The sequence below is a fragment of the Halichoerus grypus genome, chromosome 12, assembly GCF_964656455.1.
Source record: "Halichoerus grypus chromosome 12, mHalGry1.hap1.1, whole genome shotgun sequence".
Classification (NCBI taxonomy): Eukaryota; Metazoa; Chordata; class Mammalia; order Carnivora; family Phocidae; genus Halichoerus; species Halichoerus grypus.
Window position 1 is genome coordinate 75,255,654 of NC_135723.1, and position 15,752 is coordinate 75,271,405.

At 39.0% G+C, this 15,752-nt stretch overlaps 1 long non-coding RNA gene across 6 annotated transcripts in view; it reads right to left on the reverse strand.

Annotated features, from left to right (window-relative positions):
* LOC118526129 (uncharacterized) overlaps positions 1-15,752 on the reverse strand; it is an 87,526-nt gene that overhangs the window by 15,824 nt on the left and 55,950 nt on the right. The gene's annotated exons all lie outside the window — the stretch shown is intronic.

Consider the following 15,752-nt stretch of genomic DNA (forward strand, 5'->3'; position numbering starts at 1 on the left):
AGTCCTCTTCACCCCTTCCCCCCATCTAGGGAAGCAAGGTCATCAGATTTCTGAATCATAATGTCTATAAATCTGATACTGCCTACGATAATTTCTTCCTTTCCAAGTATACTTGAGGAACATGGGGAATATGTAGGGTCCTAAGATTTAGTGATTGGTTTTGAAACAGTTTCACAACATGGTAAAAATGCATCATACACTATTAGAGAGGTCCAAAAACTCCAGATGCATAAATGGTGGGGATAACAATTTGCTAGGTGAATGAAATGAGAGGTCTGCTTGGAGTTGGCCAATCACTGATGACACTGTGATCAAATTTATATCACATCTAAATTCACAGTGTTGCAGGGTGCTTCATCCGGGGGTGGTTAGAGTACTTGAAAAACATGTTGTCATCAATATTTAAAATGGCTAAGATTTAAAATGTCATCAATATTTAATGAAGCAGTTCTATTTCTTTTCTCAATCAGAGGGGTAAGAAGACTATGGCAGTCCTCTAGGTGGTGGTCTTCTGTTTATTTCTTTAAAGTTATTGTAATACAATAGTACTCACTGTTTCCCACCGAACAGATTAAGAGCCTATAATACTCAATATAAAACACACAGGATCTCCTTAAAGTTTTGTGAAAAGCTGAGCCATTCTTTCCATCTGTGCTAGTGAGGCTATATTTTATGGTGATGAATGTGAGTGGTTGAGGAAATACCTGGCCTGAGTCCTTTTCTACTTTTCCAACACGTGTAAAATCTGCTACAAAAATCTTAGGTTTAAACCTTTGTCCTCAGACCCCCAAAACAATACCATATTTTGAAGTAATTAGATTTTTCAAACTCTTGATCAAAATGCAACCTGTCCCATTTTACAGATGCCAGGGATAGAAAATGGAGTATTTCTTTCTCTCTTGTGAGCATTTGTACCCACCCCTGCTGCAATGTTCTTCTCAGTCTCCTTTGCTTTGAATGGCAGCAAGTCTGCTCTACCTACAACTGTGTAAAAATTTCAACAAAATCACCTTCACTTGAGTTGTCACAACTATACCCACTTCCCTCAAGCAAATGAGACCATTTAATGGAGTTGACAGCCTTCACCATCCTATCATACCTAAATGGATGAATAAATATACTGGCTGATGGGAACTGACTCTCTTTTTTTCCTTTCCAATTTCTATCCCAAGTCTCCTAAATCAGTATTCAAGCCATGTCTCACTATTTAATCCCTATGAAGACAGAACACTTCAGAGGAGTCCTCCAAGACTCTCCTATGGTGCTCTCGAAACCCATTAACTTACACTACCTCTGGTTTCAAACAGTCAGATGCTCCCTGATTCTGGATGAAGAAAACTGTGGTATTCTATGGCAGAAACGCTCAGTAGGAGTCATGACAATCCCCTGCACGGCCAGACAACAGAAACACTGCAGAGACACCTAAGTGGGACTCTGCTGCTGTTAAAACAAAAGTCACAGGGGCGCCCTGGTGGCTCAGTCAGTTAAGCATCCGACTCTTGATTTCAGCTCAAGTCATGATCTCAGGGTCGTGAGATTGAGCCCCATGTCAGGCTCCGCACTCAGCATGGAGCCTATTTAAGATTCTCTCTCTTCCTCTGCCCCTTTTCCCTCTCTCCATCTCTGAAAAAAAAAAAAAAAAGAAGAAGAAAAAAAAGAAAAGAAAAGAAAAGAAAAAAGTCACATATGCCTAGGAGGCATTATAATTTTCTTCATCGTGAGTGTCTATTGACACTTGCTCCGTGGCTTATAGTTTTCAATTTGACTAGTTATATTTACATGACATAAAGTTCCTAGAGCTGTTGGTAAGTTAAGAACAATCCTCCTGCTCCCTGTGTTATAATTATCACTGTTTTATAGATCACTGTAAAGGGGATATTGGAACACTTAGATAAAAGGGAACAAGCAAGTAGAGAGATAGAAATAGCACGTCTTCTTATAAATGAGTATTGATTAAAAAAAAATTGAAGTCCTAGTACTGAATTGTCTCTGATACCTCCCAACCATAAAGTCAGAGCCAAGGAGGAAAGATTATTGGGTGACAAGCAAGGAAGTTCCTACAAGATAACCGAGTGACAAGCAAGCATATTGTCAAATGGGTCATATAACTTCTGAGGCAGCTCTTTTATTGTGTTTGTGGTTATTATGTTCCAGTGTGAGGGCACATTTGAGACATTCATGCTCTTTCTGGAAATCCTCCTTATCCATGAAAGATACTTCTAAGATCTCCAGGGGATGCCTGAAAGTGCAGAGAGTACTGAGCCCTATATGTAATGTTTCTTCCCATACATCCATAATTATGATAAAGTTTACTTTATAAATTAGGCATAGCAAGAGATTAACAACAATAACAATAAAATAGAACAATTATATAACAATATACTGCAATAAAAGTCATGTGAATGTGGTCTCCCTCACTCAAAGTATCTTACTGCCCTGTACTCACCCTTCTTGTCACGAGGTAAGACGATAAAATGCCGACGTGATGAGAGGAGGTGAGCTGAATGATGTGGGCATGTGACGTAGTATGAGGCTACTACTGACCTCCTGCTGGTGAGTCGGAAGGAGGATCAACTGCTTCTAGGCTGAGGTTGACTTTGGGTAACTAACTGAAACCTCAACCACTAACCTAACCACTCTAGTACATGTATCACAACCACTGATCAAGCTGACTAGTACTTTACTTTTTTGCTGGAGATAAATACATAAAAACAGTCCTTCCACTAGAACACTTGCTAAGAAGCTTGGGCCCACCTGAGGCAGAATCAGGACCAGCGTCTGTGTGTGTACAGGTGGCCCTTGGAGACCTGCCACTCTTTCGTTCTCTTCTGTACTTTCACCGGTCTTTTAAAAATTATATTTTATATATATTATATAATATTTTATAAAAAAAATTAAGGAAAACAGGGTGCACATGTTTCTAACTCATTTACACTTTTTATTTGAAAGAAAGAGAGAGTGAGAAAGAGCACAAGAATGGGGTGAGGGGCAGAGGGAGAAGCAGACCCCCCACTGAGCAGGGAGCCTGATGCAGGACTCGATTCCAGGACCCTGGGATCATGTCCTGAGGCGAAAGCAGACACTTAACTGACTGAGCCACCCAGGTGCCCTTAACTCATTTACACTTAAATGTTAATAATACTCTGTAAGAATTAGTTGAAATCCAAAATAGTTTTTTTACTAATGTTTTAGAACAAGGGACCTGACTTTGGTCCATTATAAATTATTTCGAGCACTCTCACTCATTCTTTTCCCTGTGACGTAGAGGGCTTGAGTGACTTTAAAAACATCTTCATTACCCTAACTTTACTTTATAGTATATTGATGTGGTGTCAAAGTTTTAAAAACCTAGATAACTAGGGGGAAGACGGTGGAGTAGGAGGGTCCTAAACTTACCTCATCCCACACATACACTGAGGCAACACCAACATCAGTATAAACAACCCAGAAAATGACCTGAAAACTGGCAGAAGAGACTTTCCACAACTACACATAAAGAGTCCACATCAAAAACCACAGGAAGAATAGAGAAGTGGTCTGAAACCAAGCTGACCTGCAAGATTGACCAGGAGAGGGAGGGCCAGAGAAGGGAGAAGAGTAGACCCCACACGGGGCATCCGGGCACGGGGAACCTGCACTGGTAAGATGAATCCCCCTAACATTTGGCTTTGAAAACCAGAGCTGAACATCATGAGATTTTACAATTAGTGGGGCTTAACTCCTAGAACTTTAAAAATCAGCTTGCCATTTGCAACAACATCTAGAAGGTATTATGCTAAGTGAAATAGTCAGAGAAAGACAAATACCATATGATTTCACTCATATGTGGAATTTAAGAAACAAAGAAAGGAAAAAAGAGACAGACTCTTAGAGAACAAATTGGTGGTTGCCAGAGGGGAGGTGGTGGGGGTATGGGTGAAATAGATGATGGGGATTAAGAGTATACTTATTGTGATAAGCACTGAATAATGTATAGAATAGTTGAATCAATATATTGTACACCCGAAACTAATATAACACTGTACGTTAATTATACTGGAATGTTAAAAAATCTAGATAACTATAATTCAATTTGTTCAGCCTTTCTTTAATCTTTTCACATGCCCAAACAAAACAGACTGAATGTAGACTATCATTTTTCTTTGAGGGGGAAGGGGCAGAGAGAGAGAATCCCTTCGGCTTCGCACCCAGGACGGTGCTTGATGCAGGGCTTGATCTCAGGACCCTGAGATCATGACCTGAGCTGAAATCAAGAGTTGGGTGCTCAACCGACTGGGTCCAGGCATCCGTAGACTATCATTTTTAGAAGCAAAATAGCAACCATAATGTGGAAAAACAACATTTAATAAAAAGAATGTGTTTTCTGATTTCAAGTTTTGAAATGACATCTAAGCTTTGCATTTGTGCAACAGCTAGTTACTTAATAATCTTTGCTTGTGGGGCGCCTGGGTGGCTCAGTCGTTAAGCATCTGCCTTCGGCTCAGGTCATGATCCCAGGGTCCTGGGATCAAGTCCCGCATTGGGCTCCCTGCTCAGCTGGGAGTCTGCTTCTCCCTCTGCCTCTCCCCCTGCTTGTGTTCCCTCTTTCACTGTGTCTCTCTCTGTCAAATAAATAAATAAAAATTAAAAAAAAAAAAAATCTTTGCTTGCAATTGCTATGCAAGATGATGGCTTAAAATATCAATGAATACAATGAATGGTTTTCATTTATTATTGTCTTGCTGAAAGCCATCTTTATTTATGAAAGATTGATCATGTTGCCACTTAAAGAAGAACTAGATGACTCAACAATCATTCATCAGTTAAAGTCCTTCTATCCACTCAGATTCTTAGCTACTAGAATTCCTAGCTGTTTTACTTTTCCTGGAACTAACAGAAAATGCCATTAGTAGTTACCATATCATCACTCACAACAATGTTGCAGTTTAGGACATGTCTTTATTTATGCATTGATAACTTCAGTGTCATCAGTTTTATCGACTGTCCCAGGAATCCTATGTGGGAATTCAAATGACGACTAAATGTCAAATCCTTCCAGTGTTCTATGTTGCTATTCTCTGAAGAAACCATATGCTAAATATAGTAATATTTATATTCATATAAAGATGATTATGCAAGTTATAACTAGCATGGTAGCACCATGCAAATTCTGAAAAAAGGAAACATATACAAAAGTGAAATTAAAAAGAAAGTTTGTCCAGACACTAGGCAGAAATAAAATAGAATCTCTCCCAGCAATGGTTCTGAACTGGCGCTTTATAGTCAAATGCCCAATTTCCAAACATACCAGTGTTGGGATCATTAAATCCAAACCTCTGGAGGTGGGTCCCAGGCCTCATTATTTTCTCAGAGCATTTCAGATGATTTTTATGTGAAGGCAGATTTGAAAATCACTGGTTGACAGGAGGAAATCAGACACTAAACATAGGCTGGAGTAAGTTTATAGAAAATATGAGCAATAACATGGTTCAGTGCAAGGCTCTGACCACAGTCTCAGGAACCTGGGTGAAAGCAGATCCAAATTAGCTTTAATACCCCCAGTACTGAATGCTAAGACTTTTCTTTGGAGTGGATAACTTGAATAATAGTTTCTCCATAATTATTTATAGGCTTGATTGTATCTTAGGCTTGACAAAGCCACTATTTATTTCACAAATATTGATTGAGTTCCATGCAGTCTGTTGGGCACAAAATAACCTGGGGCAGAGAAAGCCTCGCCAGAGCCCATAAGCTGGTTGTACCAACCATTGTACTTTACGGGACACATTGACAATTACAACCACATGGAATTTTTTCCTGGCTAATTAACCTTTACTCTGGTAACTTTGCTACCACTCACTATTCTTACAATGCCAATTTCTGTGATTTATCTATATAATTAGCACTGATGTGATTTTTAAAAGATAGCCAGGAGTCCACTCCCAGGAGGAAAAGCCTCCATTTGAAAGCTATAAATGTAATAAGGACATCATAAGAAACTTCACATAACCAGTCACACAAGTAAATATATTAGAAGAGTGGAGTTGAAGCTAACGATGGCAGGACCAAACAAGGGAGAAGAAAATAAATGAGCGCTTTTTGCTCCTTTGGGTGGCACGTTGAGTTCTGGCTTCTAGACGATTAGTTTGGTTCAGGAATGGCTTAGTTTACCAGAAAGTGTTCTCTGGTCGTTAGAATTGTTGTAAAGGTCTTTGCTTTTTAGAGTTCATGGTAAAAAGAGCAAAACCTCACTGCTGGAAGTGGGGGATGAGGGTAGGGGAAGTAGAAGGGGTAAGCAGAAGAGGTGCTACTTGAATGGAGTTTTAATAGAAGCCTAGCCATCAGTGGAATAAAAAAGAATGTGTGGGTGGGGAGGGAGGAACATAATTCAAGCTAAGGGAGTGGTATATGGGAAGGCTCCGAGGCAAAAACCAGCAGGGTTGTTTGGGAATTTCCAAGTAGTTCAATATGACCGAGGCTTGGGAGGTAGAGAGGGAGGGCTGAAAGTTAAAGCCAGCAAGGCAGGCTCTGGGGGCACTAAAAAGGCATTTGCAATTTATCCCACAAGCTCTGTATAATCCTTAAAGTATCTTTAGTAATAGGGAAACACTGATTTATGTTTTAGATGTAAAGAACTGCTTTGGGAGCTTTGGGGAAGGACTGACTGTAAGGAGGGGGGATGTGGAAAGGTGGGCAGAGTGGAGACCAGCTGGAGGCTACTGGAAGTGAGAAGGCAGGAGGACCTCAACTCAGGGGTAGTGCGGGGAGAAAGACCACAATCTCTTTGTAAGATGCCCTCTCTGTCACGGAAGCTGGATGAGAAGGAGAAGGCAGTGCCTAGGTTTCTGGATTGAAAAACTGGGAAATGATGACCCCTTTTTGCAGAAATGGGATATAGATAATTAGGTCTGGTGTAGGGGAAATGAGTACAATACTAGATGCAGGGTTTTTTAAAGATTTTTTTATGTATTTGAGAGAGAGAGTGAGCCAGCACGAGCAGAGGGGAGGGGCAGAGGGAGAGGGGGAAGCAGACTCCCCCCCGCCCCCCTCCCCCGGCTGAGCAGGGAGCCTGACACAGGGCTCCATCCCAGCATCCTGGGATCACCCCCTGAGCTGAAGGCAGATGCTTAACTGACTGAGCCACCCAGGTGCCCCTAGATGCAGTTTTAAGTTAGTCTGAGAAACAGGAAAGATGTTTTCTCTAAAATCTTAAAACAAAAGTTTTGAGAACTTAAGTTCAAGAACATTGTACAAAACAGCTGACCTGTACTCATCAAAAATGTCCAGGTCATGACAGGCAAGGAAAGACTGAAAAACGCTTCCAGATCAAAGCAGACTGAGGACACTTGACTGCTAAATGCACTCAGGTGCCAGACCTGAGTCCTTTCCCTATGAAGGACATTATTGAGATAGTTGGAAAAATGTGAATACAGTCTGTTGATTAGCAACTAGTGTTGTATCAATACAATGATATTATGTTAATTTTCTAATATTGATCATTGTACTGCTGTTATGTTAGAAATGACCTTGGGCACCTGGGTGGCTCAGTCGATTAAGCTTCTGCCTTTGGCTCAGGTCTTGATCCCAGGCTCCTGGAATTGAGCCCTGCATCGGCCTCCCGGCTCAGTAGGGAGCATGCTTCTCCCTCTCCCTCTGCTGCTCCCCTGGGTTATGCTCTCTCTCTCTCTGTCCAAATAAATAAATAAATAACCATGAAGTATTGAAGGGTAAAAGGATATCACATGTGTAACTTACTCTCAAATGGTTGGGGGGGGGAATAACATGTATACGTAGAAAGACTGAATTATAAATGTAGTGCGATAAAATGTTAATATTTGTGAATCTGAACAAAGGGTATATAGGAATTCTTTGTACCATCCTTGCAATTTTTTTGCAAATTGGAAATTATGCCAAATAAAAAAAGTATTTCAGTAAAAATTCTTTTGAAGTATTTCAAATTTTTAGAAAAGCTTTATAAGGAGTAACATAATAATGTTCTCTGCAACTAGAGTAAACAACAGCTAATACTGTACTATTTACTTTCAGACACTTAGCAAAATATTACCCATAATATTTTATGTAGAAAAAAATTGTGTGTGTGTGGGAAAAAGAGGAGAATGGCAAAGGTCGTAGACTAAAGTAGGTTTAATCATCCTTTAAATTAAGAAATAATCAATCCCAGAATAAAAGATTATTCCTTTGTATCCTCAGAGATTATGAAACCTGCAGTAAAACTTAGAACATAATATAGTTATTCTGCAAAAGGTCTAAGGGGTTAAATTTTTATTTTAGTTTCTATGGAAAAGCAAAAACATCAGTTTTTTCCCATAAATCAGAAAACAAAAAGAAAGTACTTTATTTGTTGTCTTAATTTGGTTGGAATCCACACAGAAAAACCACTTCATGGGGTGCCTGGGTGGCTCAGTCAGCTAAGCATCCAACTCTTGATTTCAGCTCTGGTAGGGATCTCAGGGTTGTGAGATCGAGCCCTGGTTGGACTCTGTGCTCAGCATGGAGTCTACTGGAGATTCTCTCTCCCCGTCTCCCTCTGCCTTGCCTCACACCCCTCCACCCACTCTTTCTCTCTCAAATAATAAATAAATAAATCTTCAAAAAGAAAAAACACTTCAAAGGTGCCATTTAATTGAAACTATAATATAATTATATATATTATATATAAATAAAATATAACTATAATAAAAAGACTGGCTATTCAAAAAAACCTTTCAAAAATCTCTTTTAAAAAATAGTAAATAATACTGATGGGTAAATATTGACAGAACATGTGATACCAAATGCTAAAACCAGTGATAGAAGTTACATCCTAGGTTTGCAACTAAGGTTTAATCTTTGCACTATCTTTACTCTCTGTGTTCCTGGCTACCCTGTTTTCTGGGGGGGGGGGCGGGGGAAGGGGGGGTAAGAGTCACTGCCTGCTGCTCATTTGGCTGGTGGTGGATGTCAGGAGACTTTTTCTGAAAGGAAACGAGATGGACACATGACACTCCCCTGGCACGCAGGATATCTCATCTTCAGGTATCTTCATCCAGATACTCACTGGTAAGAACTGTAATCTTTGCTTTCCTTGGTAAGTAGAAGAAAGGCCAAAAGAAAGATCAGAATCCAAGACCGGTCAGCAAATCAAAACAGTGTAAGCACAAGAACAAATGGAATTAAGTCATGAGGTCCTGAGTGAAGGAGCGATTGTCTGCAAGGGTAGAAGCTGGAGCAAGGGGCTCGGCCACTCTGGGTGGAGAAAGGAACCGGGGCTCCTAGCCATTGAAGGTGCTGACTCATCCGCATCCACCATCTGCTTCACTTTTCTCTTTCAGGCTCTGTTTATTTCTCCCTGTGCTCTCTCTCGTTTTTCCTTATTTTTCTTTCCCCTTTTAAACTCTCCCACCCGAATAGGTCAGCTCTTCTTGAAACCCTGTAGCAAGGAGGATGCTGGCCCGTGCGCTCTAAGCTCTCTTTAGGAATTTATGAGGAGTTTCTCCTTTGTCGGATGCCTTTTTTGGGTTGCTCCTTTTGTCAGAGAATAAATCCTAGGTGACATGGTCATGACCTTCTCTCCTACAGTCTCTTTAATATGAAAAAAGAAAAAAAAAGGTTCCCTTTTTCATTCTGAGTCTCCTCACAGCAGGTCTTCAAGTTGTAACTAAGACTTCTCAGGCTAATGGAATAAAATATTTTCTTAGTAATTTGTACGTCCCTGGGTGGAAAAAAATACCATCATCGAGTACCGTGCCTTTCCCTCATTTTATGGAGGAAAATCATGGCTCGTAGGAAAAGAAAGGTATCATAAAGATTTATATGAAAAGAGCAGCAAAATATCACTTACAGATGCAAGAGAACTCCTGAACTGGTCTCTTTCTAACTGAAAACTGCTACTAATGTGAACCAACATAAAATGTCCTTTCATGCTGAATGTATCTGTTCATCTATGTTGCAGTAAAGGCCAGAACACAAAAGATGTTTAGAAACCATAGTCTCCAACCCCTGGAAATTAAATTCTGAAAGGCTTTATGGCATCATCAAAAATTAAAGAATTATTTAGTAAAATTATGACAAGTATATGTATATTAGTGCTTATATAGAGCTCTGTTTTTTTTTTTTAAAGTTTTATTTAAGTAATCTCTACACCCAACGTGGGGCTCAAACTCATGACTCCAAGATCAAGAGTCACATGCTCTTTTTTTTAACATTTATTTTAGAGAGAGAGAGAGAGAGAGCATGTGTGTGAGCAGGGGGAGGGGCAGAGGGAGAGAGAGAGAGAGAGAATCTCCAGCAGACTCCCCAGTGAGTGCAGAGCCCCACACGGGGCTCAATCCCAGGACCCCGAGATCATGACCTGAGCCTGAGCCGAAATCAAGAGCTGGACACTTAATCGATTGAGTCACCCAAGGCACCTGAGTCACATATCTTCTGACTGAGCTAGCCAGGTGCCCCACAGAGCTATATCTGAGGAGATGTTTTCTTAAATATGAACAGTATTTATATCTAGGTGGTGGTATTTTATTTGGATTTTAAAAAACTTTCTTCTTTATGTGTTTACTTATTTTAATACTTAGAGTTTGCATTATTTTGTAATCAAGAAAAAATTTTCTTTTCAGATTGAAAAGTAGTTCACAAAATATTTCAAATACCAATTATTTCTCAGAGGTGAAAGTTGTATTATAAAAAGTACATTTTTTTGGTTCTACTTTTTTACTGTTTTTATTTTAATTCCAGTATAGTTAACATATAGTGTTATATTAGTTTCAGGTGTACAATATAGCGATTCATCAATTCCATACAACACCCAGTGCTTGTCATGACAAGTGCCCTCCTTCATCCCATCACCTATTTTACCCATCTCCCCACATATGTGGAATTTTCTTTTAAAGATTTTATTCATTTGAGAGAGAGAGAGAGAGAGAGAGCAAGTGCTCGCACAAGTTGGGGGGGAGGGGCAGAGGGAGAGAGAGAGCACAGAGGGAGAGTGAGGAGAAGCAGACTCCCCGCTGAGCAGAGAGCCCGATATGGGACTTGATCCCAGGACCCAGAGATCATGACCCAAGCAGAAGGCAGACGCTCAACTGACTGAGCCACCCAGGCGCCCCCATATGTGGAATTTAAGAAACAAATGAGCAAAGGAGAAAAAAAATCAAGCAACAGACTCTTAACTATAGAAAAAGTAGATATTTTTAATGCAAATCCATTTTTAAATTATGCAACATTGAAATTAATTTTTTATTACTCTCTAATATGTAGCTTTAAAAAATATTGAGCATTTATGACATTCCTGACATTAACTCCAGCTTCCAGTGTGCAAGCAGAGTTGCTAGGGTGTCATCACTTTGTAATGGTATCTGAGAACTTCTATATTATAGGTTTTATAACTTCATATTTACTTACTCCAATTAAACTTTTAAAAAAGTGCTTTTGATTATCTGCTATGAGATATAAAGGATTCTTGCATCACTTTCTCAACAGATAGACCACCAATCCAAAACAGTGAAAATAAATCCTCAGTGCACGTACCAGCAGAATCCAGACTGATCTCAGTTCCTATCCCCTCCCACCTACCATCTGGACCTCCCTGCAGTGATGCGAGATGCAACAGAAAGCAGAAGGAAGCACCTCCTTCCCTCCATTAACCACTCCAACTACTAAAAGCAGGCTCCAGAGAAAGGCCCCAAAGTCATGATTTTCCTCCATTTTCAGCACTTACTGACCTGATAGGAATTTTAGATCTTCTAATTACCTTTCAGATTAAAAAAAAAAATCTATGAGTCTATGAATAACTAATAAGAAAAATTATGCTTTCAAATGGAGCATTTTATCCCTTCTTACCAGGATTAGGGATTCAATTAGATCAACTTCTTGATGGCAGATGTATGAATAAATTACCAGCTCAATCCCTACCCCTCCTCCATTTTAAGTATTTTTTAAGCTCTAAGTTCTTCTCATAAAAACATCTTTCAGTGGTATCCCACCACTTGGAGACTTCTCCAGAATTTTATCCATCAGTATTCTCTGTCTCTTCCTCTCTTCTTCAATTCTCTATTGTCTGTAGTTGATAAACAAGTTCAGCTCTACCTATATTAAAGAAGGCTTAACACTGTCTTCCACTTTAGCTGCAATCCCATCTTTCTCCTCCCTCCATAACTACCCTCACTGTCTCTTTCTAACCTCTTCCCCACAGGTTGGTTCCTTTTGCTGTCACTCTGATGAAGGTGCTGTCATCATGGCTAGCAATGGCCTTCAAAGGAAAACCAACATTCACCTTGCTGCACCATTTTATTTTGCTTATTTTTAATTTCCATCTTCAAATTTACTTCCATCAGGATCATGGACACTAATTCTCCATGCTTTTTCCTATTCCACTAGACATTTTGCTGGTTTCTTGTCTTTTACCTGCCCCTAAACATTGGTGTTTTCTCAAACCCTATCCTATGTTTTCTTTCTCTTCCTATGCACCTCACACAAATGATACTCCAGGCCACTCCTATATACTTCCATCTTGCTTTTGAGTTCCATATCGATATTTTAAATTTCCCAGTGGATATTTATTCTTTCCTCAAACATTCACTGGGCCTGTACCTTACACCAAATAAGAAACAAAAATAAGTAGCTTGATTACTGGTCTTTTTTCATCCATTTTCTCCTCTTTTCAGTCTATCTTTTGTTCAGAGGTATAAATTTGATCATGGTAGTCCTCAGTGTTAAAAAATTCAGGGTCTCCATAGGGCCCACAGGAGAAATCCAAAATGTCAATCCAGCTTGCTGAGTCCTCCTCTACACACTACCCCTCCAACTTCATTTTCTTTCTCTCTCTCCTTATGCCCCCAAACCTGCCAAGCAACCATACGCATGGTGTGCTCCCAATCACATCATCTTTGTGCTTATCACTGGGTTTCACTACTGGGCTGGAATACTCTTCCTCCCTCTTTCTTCTTCACCAGCTCAAATGTTTCTTCCTAAACTAAACTTTTCTGCTTTTTTTTTTTTTTTTTTTTTAATATCCCACCAGTCAAAAAAAGAAAAAAAGCAGGTACTGTAAGTTTGGGCCAATTTGATTAACATCAAATTTGGGTAGCATTCAGAACAGATAACTGAATGGACAACTTGTGAGTACTTAGAATGGAATGTAGTGTCCACCAGAAGCCATAAAAAGAAGCTGAGGGAGAGCCCTAGAAGCCTAGGAAAACATGGCATCATGGTGTATGTCCATGTCAGAAAACTGAGCTAAATGCCCTCCATGCTATTATGTATTTTGTGTTAGACTTAGAGTTGGAGAAGCAGGAGAGGGTAAACTGTAAGACTAACATTTGAAAAAAAGATTTTACTTATTTATTTGAGAGAGAGAGAGAGTATGAGTGGGGGGAGGGGCAGAGGGAGAGGGAGAAGCAGACTCACTGCTGAGCAGGGAGCCCTAGGCCAGGCTCCATCCCAGGACCCTGGGATCATGACCTAAGCTGATGGCAAATACTTAAACAGAGTCACTCAGGCACCCCAAGACTAACATTTTTTGAAGTTATGCCTAACGGGTGCTAATATAGGAAATGCTAAATACTCAACACCACCATTCACCTTTGCCTATGGAGAAAGCAGGTTTAAAGTGCAGGTGTGAAGAAAATAAAAGATATGCCCAGCAAGCATTCTAAGAGGCCTTATGGAAGATTGATAGAGAAAAATCTCCTTCCTCAGTGATGGTGGATGGCTACCAAAGATTGCTTAAATGCATATGAAATTTGGGTCTTTTTGACTCCAGCTGGTGGAATCACCTCTCTCTCTCCTATCTATTACCTACTGAATTACTACTCACTCATCAGTGAGAAGGAATAGAAAAATGACATTGTTTCATAGAGTGAGGGATACCTCTTTACTCAAATAGCTAGAGTCTTGCTGGTAGAATGGCACTTAAATATTACCCATTAGCTTTGTACTTCTGTTGGGAAAAATGTGCCTACTTAATCTGTACATGACATAAAAAGCTCAACATTCATTTCTCCTCTTACAGATTTTTTCCATACCATTAAGAGAAGGTAAATGGGACAAATAATGCACAATTGTGGCAGTTCAAAATATCAATTTTTTTCTAATGCAACAAGATTTTCCTTTTAAATGACATCTGCTCTAAATATGGATAGTACTGTGTACTTGTTTTTATTATCCCTACTGAAAAATCCCTGAGAAATAAATAATTCATGTCGTTGAATTTATAAGGGCAACTTGGTTACTGCTGCTTTGGAAACTAGTTCTTCTGTATATGTCTATGGACTCAAATGATATTGAGCCATCATTTTTCGAATATCAAAAATAATTATGAATTTTCCAGAGATTCTTCCTTCTCTTTATTGATTGGATTAAAGCTATGTGAATTGCATAGAAAAGGATCTGATCAATAGTAACATCTAACTTTCACTTTCTAACTCTAAGGACTGGAGAAAGGATATAGAACTAAGTCTTTGTGTTTAGTCAGGAAGGTTGGGATTAAATCCTGGGTCCTTTCTGGCATTATGAATCTGACTCTTATCTCAATTAATGCAGTAGAGGTTGCTTTGTGATTCTCTGAGGAATCTATTTAGGAAAATTCAATTAAATATTTACTGAGTAGATGCTATTAATAGATATTCATGCTCTGTTTAAAATATTTAACAAGCTGAGACTGCAATTACCTCTCCTCTGTTCCACCATAATTATACAATTAAAATGACTACTATTATTTAAGAAAAAATACAAATAAATAAATATCAATGCTATACATTCAGGACATCCTCCTCTAGCTATAATTGTACAAAATTATACAAAACAAAACAAAATTGATAGAATTGTACAAAACAAAAACGATAGAGTCTTGGTGTTGAAACAAACTTTGGATGTCTTCTAAGAATAAAGGTATAGGGACCACACTTTGGTGAGGATAAAATGAATGAAAATGCTATGGTTCTAGAGTTGTAGACTGTTCAGTCAGATAAAAGGTGTGGAAAGTGCTGCCAAAGGCAAATCACAAAGCTGTCCCAGAAACAAAAGATACACATAATGGAAAATCTAAACTGTCCAGACATCTTCTAAAGCTATAATCTGCTAAAAATCAGTGCATCGGTAAATATTTGCCTGATCTTCTAGACAATATCATTTTTCAGATTTTAGAAAAAGTAATAAAGAGAATTGCTAGTCTATACTTGGTTATGAAAGCTGCAGGGGATTGATGAAGACAAATTGATGAAAACTTTGGAATTGTGCCATTTTAGAATTTATAATAGCCAAGGAAGTATGTATTGAGCACAGGCAATAAGGTCAGCAATCTTTGAAAGAGTAAATAGTCCCACTACACACCTATACTATAATGGCCAAAATCCAGAACAACACCAAATGTTGGTAAGGATGTGAAGAACAGGAATGTTCATTCATTGCTGGTGGGAATGCAAAATGGGACAGCCACTTTGAAAGACAATTTGGTGCTTTCTAATAAAACTAAACATACCCTTACCATACAATCCAGAAATCATACTTAGTATTTACCCAAATGAATTGAAAGAAAACATGTCCACACAAAAACCTGCTTATGAAGTTTACAGAAGCTTTATTCACAAGTGCCAACAGTTGGAAGCAACCAAGATGTCCTTTAGTACATGAATGGATAAATAAACTGTAGTACATCCAGACAATGAATATTATTTGGCACACACACAAAAATGAGCCATCAAGCCAAAAAGATATAGAGGAACTTTAAATGCATATTACTAGGTAAAAGAAGCCAATCTGAAAAAAGACTACATACTATA